Here is a 9,050-nt window from a genome sequence, read left to right as displayed (position 1 = left end):
ATTTAATCCCCATGAAAATTAAAGCTTCAATTCCTTTCTTTAGAGCTTCACTTCATCTGGAAATTAGTTCATGGAAATATTTTAATGTTACCATTTCACATGCTAATTATGTATTTATTAAATACTTGTGATGGACAAGATACTGTGCCTTGTGAAGGAAGAAAAGAGACATGAAGTGCATAATCATTTTCCACAAGGCAGATTCTCAAAGTGAGCACTGTGGGCTGTCTGTGTATAAATTGTGTCAGGTATTTTTATTTCAAAAAAATTCACAGTAACAACCCCCGCCCCATCCCCCACCCCCATCCCTCTGCAGGGAACCAATCACACAAGTCTGTAGTAAAGGATCCCAGATGTCTTCGATTTCTCAAGACCTATTCAGGTAATTGATTGTGACCCACTCTCAGCTTGAGAACCACGTTTGCTTAGAGCGCATGGCAGTAAGGTGCTGACCGTACAGGTTAAATGAAGAGGAATGTTTAGAATCACCAAGGGCCAGAAGGGGTTTGTTGGCTTACTTCGGAGAAAGAAAATGGTAAGGATTAAGAATTAAAATTATCAATATGTTTGGATGTCAAATGTGGAGTGAGAATGGCGGGATGGAGAGAGTGTTAATGGGAGGGAAGAATCTATTTACGCTAACTCAGGTTTCTGGTCTGAGATCTGGGTTGGGATCCAAGGGTTCAGAAAAAGGGGCATGTTTCTGGAAGCAAAACTGATGAAAGGTATGTATGAGTACATATTACTTATGCTCAGGAAGCAGGACTGAAGTCACTGCCCAAGGAACTAATAAAATTAACTTTCTGGATCCTTTCAAATCCTAGGTGAACACATGGACATATTCTTGTAAATGTCCCAAATTGGAGATTTAATTTTTTCTTATTTGTAAAGAGGATTCTCCCAGTTTTATAGGCTTCATGCCTCACAGACCTTCAGCGGAGAGCTGGGAAATAATTGTGTTGAAGGGTCCAATGCCTGAGTGACTTCCCACTAATACTGTCATGTAGGAAATTTTACATATTTCTCTAAAATTAGAGATGATATTTTCTTATAAGCTGGCCATTCAAAAATAAGCGATATATTGATACAAACATTAAAATAATTATATTTTACTCCAAGATATTGTCAAACATATTATGCAATGTGGTTTAGGTGTGTATTTAGAAATTAATTCTTCATGGAATTATCTGTCAAGCAACTGATATTTACAGAAAAGCTCATTTATTTCCTTGTATCACAAGTGAATGAATATTAAATAAACTAGTTTTTTTTTTCTTTTGTCTGTCACTAAGCCCAAATTTGCTTAGCTCTAAATTGCAGAAGTTATTTAATTTATGGTAGTTGGTACATTTTAGTATATCTTAGTTTTTCGTGATTGTAATACACTTTTGATCCTTTTAATGTATACTTTTTATTTTTCAGTTTAAGCATCTTTAGATTTGGTGGGATGGGATATAAATTATACATATATGTACTCACACATCCCCTTCACAAATGTTACAAACTAATTTTTAAATTTCATGTTTTTTAAATATAAATGGAAAGGGCTTATAAAAACACTTTTCTCATTAGTTATCATGATTCTCTACTTTAAATATTTAAAAATGTGTGCCCAGTATATACATCTTCAGGAGACTAAAAATACGTGGCCTCCAGTTCACCACACTTTTTGCATTTGTCACTTCATTTAAAAGTATTTATAATTTTTGTCACCTTATGAATACATATTGTAATTTAGATACTGTTAATTGATGACAAAGCATAAACACTGCTTTGGGGTAAAAATAATCACTGAGTATAATTTTGGGTAATAGGAGATTCTTTCTAGACTATCTGGTTGGAAATATAATGGATGAAATTAATACTGCAAGTACAAGTATCTTGAAAATTACAGGAATATAGGATGATATACAGGAGAAGGCAATGGCACCCCACTCCAGTACTCTTGCCTGGAAAATCCCAGGGATGGAGGAGCCTGGTTGGCTGCAGTCCATGGGATCTCTGAGTCAGACACGACTGAACGACTTCACTTTCACTTTTCACTTTCATGCACTGGAGAAGGCAATGGCAACCCACTCCAGTGTTCTTGCCTGGAGAATCCCAGGGACGGGGGAGCCTGGTGGGCTGCCGTCTATGGGGTCGCACAGAGTCGGACACGACTGAAGCGCTTAGCAGCAGGATGATATACATTTTTTTCTGGGGAATATTCATAACACTAAAAATAATCTTATAAATCAGTTTTAAGAAAAATAGCTTGCCTTTGCTAACTGCACATCCTGTAGAGATGAATGTTGAACACCAGACCAAAGATCCTCCAGTTGCAATGTTACTTCCCATGTTTAATAGCGGTCATCCAAGCGGTCATCCAATAGCAGTTTGGTGTCCATGTCAATACATACATAATGACTAAGCCATTGAGTCATTTTCTTAACATTATACAACCCATATCTTAGCAGTTTTTTTTTTTAATGTCAGAAGAGTCTATCCCCAGGCAGGTTTCAGCATGAATGTTTCTGCGTGTCATAATCCAGAAGTGTCCCAAGGTCCTTAGAAGCCGGCCATAAAACTGAGTCTGGAGACACTGAGCAGAAAGCGGCTTGGCAGCTACATCCAAAGTGACAAAATCTATACAGCAAGACTGTAAATAGGAGGTTTAAGGAGAACGTATTTCATATGACTTGCGCTGTAGACATCATCACCCATAAGCGGCAGGACATCTGAGGCAACTCTTCCAGATCTGATCCTGCAGAACTGCTATGTAAGTTGATTTCTCAGTCTCTCTCAAAGAGTCCAGACAGTTGTGCGGTAGCTCCGACATACTGCACACAGCAGAAATTCTGAACCAAAAGATGCCTTGAGAGAGAGAGGGAGCACATTGGTATTTTTGGTGTTTAACAAGTAATTCTCAGTTCAGGATCAAAAGCCTCACTTTGTTTTTCTCTGCTAAATAAGGGATCCTCTTACTATAAAGACAAAGTTAGCCTGGGGACTTTTGCTTTCCTAGCAAACTCTGAGTGACTTTATAAAATGTCTCACATCAACTCTGCACATAGTCGAGGGTGGGAGATGAAAGAGCAAACAGGGAATCACACTGAAATGCAGTAAGTGCTGCCACAGATTTGAGGAAAGAGATCGACAGACCACCAGGCTGGCCGTAGGTGATAGACAAGACACCCAGGGGTGAAGTTAAAGTTGGCTTTTAAGGATGAATGCAGTGAGCATGGCAAGGAGCTAGAGGACTTTGGAGTATAGCCTGTATTAAAACAGCAGTCATCAGTCTGCTGAGATTCCTTTATGAAAACAGTTTTAGATGCCTAATTGAAATTGTGGTGCTAGAAAGATTCTTGAGAGTCACTTGAACAACAAGAAGATCAAACCAGTCAATCCAAAAGGATTTCAACCCTGAATATTCATTGGAAGGGACTGATGCTAAAGCTGAAGCCCCAATTCTTTGGCCACCTGATGCAAAGACCTGACTCATTGGAAAAAAAACCCTGATGCTGGGAAAGATTGAGGGCAGGAGGAGAAGGGGATGACAGAGGATGAGATGTCTGGATGGCTTCCTCAAATCAACTGACAGGAGTTTGAGCAATCTCCAGGAGATAGAGAAGGACAGGGAAGCCTGGCTAGTTGCAGTCCATGGGGTTGCCAAGAGTAGCGCATGACTTAGTGACTGAACATCAATCAATCAATTGGAAATTTACATGTCCCTCTAGTTTTGTTCTATTTAACAATCAAACATTGGCAAACATAAGGAAGGGATTTCATGTCATACAAGACTGTTATAAGCACAGATCAGACATTTAATATTTTTCGAAACACATTCCAATTATTTTACCTTCCTGGCTTTCAATTTTCCAATAAAGTTAGAATCATAATAGTGTCATTACTATTTAGATGTAAATTACATGCAATATGTTTAATGCAATGTGATCATGTATTTGGGGCATGATACACCTTTCCTGTAATTAATTATACAATAATTGCCACAAACATTTAATAACCAAAAAAATCATCAATGTGATAAAAAAGTGTATCATCTGTTTAAGATAATATGAATGATTCATATATATGTATATACATGTGTGTTTAAGCTTCTGATATAAATTATGTTTAAACAACTTCTTCCTATTTCCTCCTTACACCGTAGAGACTACCCTCATCTTTTTATTACTAACTCCTTCCTTTCTTTTGTATATTTCTTTATAAAATGATAATATTTGGTTGGGTATATGTCAATACATTACTGATGATCTTTAAATTATCTGTCAGATATGGTCATTCAGTTCATGCTAAAATCCCATTGTTTATACACAGAGGTGGCTCATGTAAAAAATAAGTAATCTAATCATGAAAGCTGTGCTATAATTAACAATAATGAGAGACAATATTTCATGTGTAATAGCTATTTCCGCATGACAGCATTGGTCTATAAAAGGATGCATTTATTTTTATATGCCACATAAGAGATGATATCTAGAAATTCTGGTTCTGAAATGGATGCCATGATTTTTAGCTGCAGTAGTCTCATCTGACTACTCTAGACAGAAATAGACCATCTGCCGAGGCTTGTTAATATAGCATCATCTCATTGATTCTTTTCAGGCGCACATGCTTTCAATTACAATTTATCCCCAAATTGTAGAGCCTCTTGTCATCTGGATTGTCTTTGTTGCTAATATTCAGCCCTTTTATCAAAGTTGGCTCCTACCTTTTCACGTTGGAGTGATCTTTTCTGAAAGATCAAGACAACAATTCTGATAAATAATGCAGTGTTTTAGAGTATGGAAAACATTTTAATATGTATTTTTGCACCTCACTATAAACATATCAAACATGTTTGGGTATTAGAAAATAATGGAAAATTTGTGTTTTGTGGTACAAGTAGGCATTTAAGGATGTGATGCCACAAAGTCAAAGTCAGTGATGTAGGGGTAAGCTGATCTGTAAGGTAAGGGCTTATCAATTTTTTAACACAGAAGAAATAATTATTTTTAATGGCCACTTTGGATATTATAGTCAATTTGAACAATAAGTCTAAAATGTCTAAGACAATTTTTAATTCCTAACTAAACAACTTTACCTTTTTTTTTAACTTAATGGATAATAAGAAAAATACATAGTAAAAAGTTGCTTCAGTTTGATAAAAATACTGAACAGCTGTATTCCTCAAATGTAAAGTTGTGCTTTTCACTCATGATTCATGTATATTGAGTTTAGGCAGGGAAGCAATTCAGTTAGCTTGGTTTGAATTACTCACAAAATTACAATAAAATATTAATAATAGCTATAATTTATTGAGCATTTACTGTGCTTCACACATTATACCATATTTTAATATGCATTAACTAATTTACAAAATGAACTAATGATTTGAGTATTTAATTTTCCTTACTTTGCACCTAAGGTGTATGACCATTGAGTTAGGTGACTTTCCAAATTTCACATCGCTTACTACTGTGGTAATTGTCAAGGGTAGAATTTACCATCGGAATTCCAAACTACAAAATCTGTATTCTTAACTGCTACACTACCTAAGACTGATAGGATAATCCCCAGTTGCAAAATTTGTCAAAATCAGAGTTCCATTCTGGGTCAAGTTTCTTGTTATTGATGCTGCAACAGCAGCGTGCCAACATCATGTGGGTGCATGTTCAGTTGCTAAGTCACGTCTTCGACGCCTTTTTCCATGCAAGACTACTGGAGTGGGTTGCCACTTCCTTCTCCAGGGGATCTTCCAGACCCAGGGATAGAATCTGTGTCTCTTACTTTTCCTGTCGACAGGTGCATTTTTTACCACTGAGCCACATAGGAAACCCCTTAGTTACCTGACCTGAGATCAAACCCAAGTCCCCTGCATTGCAAGGTGGATTCCTAACCACTGGATGACCAGGGAAATCCCAAACTTTGATTATTTTTAGTTTCTAATTTTCCTAACCCTTTATTATAAAAAATGTACATAATTTGAATTTTGCTTAATTGTGATTAAAACTAAATTTCCTATTTCAGCTTAAAGCTAGCCTCATTCTAAAAACTTTCTTTTTGTCCCTTTTATCAGTCTTTCTAAAACCCAGCTGTGAAAACTTGCAGTGGATTGTCAGAAGTGGGACACAGTGAAAAAGTATACTTTGAATTTAAAGATGATATCAGTTCAGTTCAGTTAAGTTGCTCAGTCGTGTCCGACTCTTCATGACCCCATGAATCGCAGCACGCCAGGCCTCCCTGTCCATCACCAACTCCCGGAGTTCATGCAGACTCACGTCCATTGAGTCAGTGATACCATCCAGCTATCTCATCCTCTGTCGTCCCCTTCTCCTCCTGCCTCCAATCCCTTCCCAGCATCAGGGTCTTTTCCAATGAGTCAACTCTTTACATGAGGTGGCCAAAGTATTGGAGTTTCAGCTTTACAATCATTCCTTCCAATGAAAACCCAGTACTGATCTCCTTTAGGAGGGACTGCTTGGATCTCCTTGCAGTCCAAGGGACTCTCAAGAACTTCTCCAAGACCACAGTTCAAAAGCATTAATTCTTTGGTGGTCAGCTTTCTTCACAGTCCAACTCTCACATCCATACATGACCACTGGAAAAACCATAGCCTTGACTAGACGGACCTTTGTTGGCAAAGTAATATCTCTGCTATTTAATATGCTATCTAGGTTGGTAATAACTTTCCTTACAAAGATGATATAGCTTTTCTCAAAGGACCAAAGGAGATAAAATGAAAATGAACAGGTAAATATAGAAGAAGTTGAAGTTGAACGGTTCTATGAAGACCTACAAGACCTTTTAGAACTAACACCCAAAAAAGATGTCCTTTTCATTATAGGGGACTGGAATGCAAAAGTAGGAAGTCAAGAACACCTGGAGTAACAGGCAAATTTGGTCTTGGAATACGGAATGAAGCAGGGCAAACTAACAGAGTTTTGCCAAGAAAATGCACTGGTCATAGCCAACAGCCTTTTCCAACAACACAAGAGAAGACTCTGCACATGGACATCACCAGATGGTCAACACCGAAATCAGATTGATTATATTCTTTGCAGCCAAAGATGGAGAAGCTCTATACAATCAACAAAAACAAGACTAGGAGCTTACTGTGGCTCAGATCATGAACTCCTTATTGCCAAATTCAGACTTAAATTGAAGAAAGTAGGGAAAACCACTAGACCATTCAGGTATGACCGAAATCAAATCCCTTATGATTATACAGTGGAAGTGAGAAATAGATTTAAGGGCCTAGATCTGATAGATAGAGTGCCTAATGCACTATGGACTGAGGTTCGTGACATTGTAAAGGAGACAGGGATCAAGGCCATCCCCATGGCAAAGAAATGCAAAAAAAAGCAAAATGGCTGTCTGAGGAGGCCTTACAAATAGCTGTGAAAAGAGAAGTGAAAAGCACAGGAGAAAAAGAAAGATATAAACATCTGAATGCAGAGTTCCAAAGAATAGCAAGGAGAGATAAGAAAGCTTTCCACAGTGATCAATGCAAAGAAATAGATGAAAACAACAGAATGGTAAAGACTAGAAAGCTCTTCAATAAAATTAGAGATAGCAAGGGAACATTTCATGCAAAGATGGGCTCTATAAAGGACAGAAATGGTATGGACCCAACAGAAGCAGAAGATATTAAGAAGAGATGGTAAGAATACACAGAAGAACTGTACAAAAAAGATCTTCATGACCCAGATAATCACAATGGTGTGATCACTCACCTAGAGCCAGATCCTGGAATGTGAAGTCAAGTGGGCCTTAGAAACCATCACTATGAGGTGATGCAGAGGTGATGCAATTCCAGTTGAGCTACTTCAAATCCTGAAAGATGATGCTGTGAAAGTGCTGCACTCAATATGCCAGCAAATTTGGAAAACTCAGCAGTGGCCACAGGACTGGAAAAGGTCAGTTTTCATTCCAATCCCAAAGAAAGGCAATGCCAAAGAATGCTCAAACTACCACACAATTGCACTCATCTACATGCTAGTAAAGTAATGCTCAAAATTCTCCAAGCCAGACTTCAGCAATACGTGAACCATGAACTTCCAGATGTTCAAGTTGGTTTTAGAAAAGGCAGAGGAACCAGAGACCAAATTGCCAACATCCACTGGATCATCGAAAAAGCAAAAGAGTTCCAGAAAAAACATCTATTTCTGCTTTATTGACTATGCCAAAGCCTTTGACTGTGTGGATCACAATAAACTGTGGAAAATTCTGAAAGAGATGGGAATACCAGACCACCTGACCTGCCTCTTGAAAAACCTGTATACAGGTCAGGAAGCAACAGTTAGAACTGGACATGAAACAACAGACTAGTTCCAAATAGGAAAAGGAGTATGTCAAGGCTGCATATTGTCACCCTACTTATTTAATTTCTATGCAGAGTACATCATGAGAAACGCTGGACTGGAAGAAACACAAGCTGGAATCAAGATTGCCAGGTGAAATATCAATAACCTCAGATATGCAGATGACACCACCCTTATGGCAGAAAGTGAAGAGGAACTAAAAAGCCTCTTGATGAAGGTGAAAGAGGAGAGTGAAAAAGTTGGCTTAAAGCTCAACATTCAGAAAACGAAGATCATGGCATCTGGTCCCATCACTTCATGGGAAATAGATGGGGAAACAGTGGAAACAGTGTCAGACTTTATTTTTTTTGGGCTCCAAAATCACTGCAGATGGTGACTGCGGCCATGAAATTAAAAGACACTTACTCCTTGGAAGAAAAGTTATGACCAACCAAGGTAGCATATTGAAAAGCCGAGGCATTACTTTGCCAACAAAGGTCCGTCCAGTCAAGGCTATGGTTTTTCCTGTGGTCATGTATGGTGTGAGAGTTGGACTGTAAAGAAAGCTGAATGCCGTAGAATTGATGCTTTTGGACTGTGGTGTTGGAGAAGACTTGAGAGTCCCTTGGACTGCAAGGACATCCAACCAGTCCATTCTAAAGGAGATCAGCCCTGGGATATCTTTGGAAGGACTGATGCTAAAGCTGAAACTCCATACTTTGGCCACCTCATGAGAAGAGTTGACTCATTGGAAAAGACTCTGATGCT

The 9,050-nt window shown here is 38.2% G+C and overlaps 1 long non-coding RNA gene across 1 annotated transcript in view; it reads left to right on the top strand.

Moving 5' to 3' along the window:
* LOC129659630 (uncharacterized) overlaps positions 1–9,050 on the top strand; it is an 87,646-nt gene that overhangs the window by 30,677 nt on the left and 47,919 nt on the right. Inside the window, exons 4-5 of the long non-coding RNA XR_008718158.1 lie at positions 317–535; positions 2,476–2,758. This is a non-coding gene — a long non-coding RNA (uncharacterized LOC129659630). The remainder of the gene's footprint in view (positions 1–316; positions 536–2,475; positions 2,759–9,050) is intronic.

The sequence above is a fragment of the Bubalus kerabau genome, chromosome 8 (assembly GCF_029407905.1).
Source record: "Bubalus kerabau isolate K-KA32 ecotype Philippines breed swamp buffalo chromosome 8, PCC_UOA_SB_1v2, whole genome shotgun sequence".
Lineage (NCBI taxonomy): Eukaryota > Metazoa > Chordata > Mammalia > Artiodactyla > Bovidae > Bubalus > Bubalus kerabau.
This window is presented reverse-complemented; position numbering and strand designations above follow the sequence as displayed.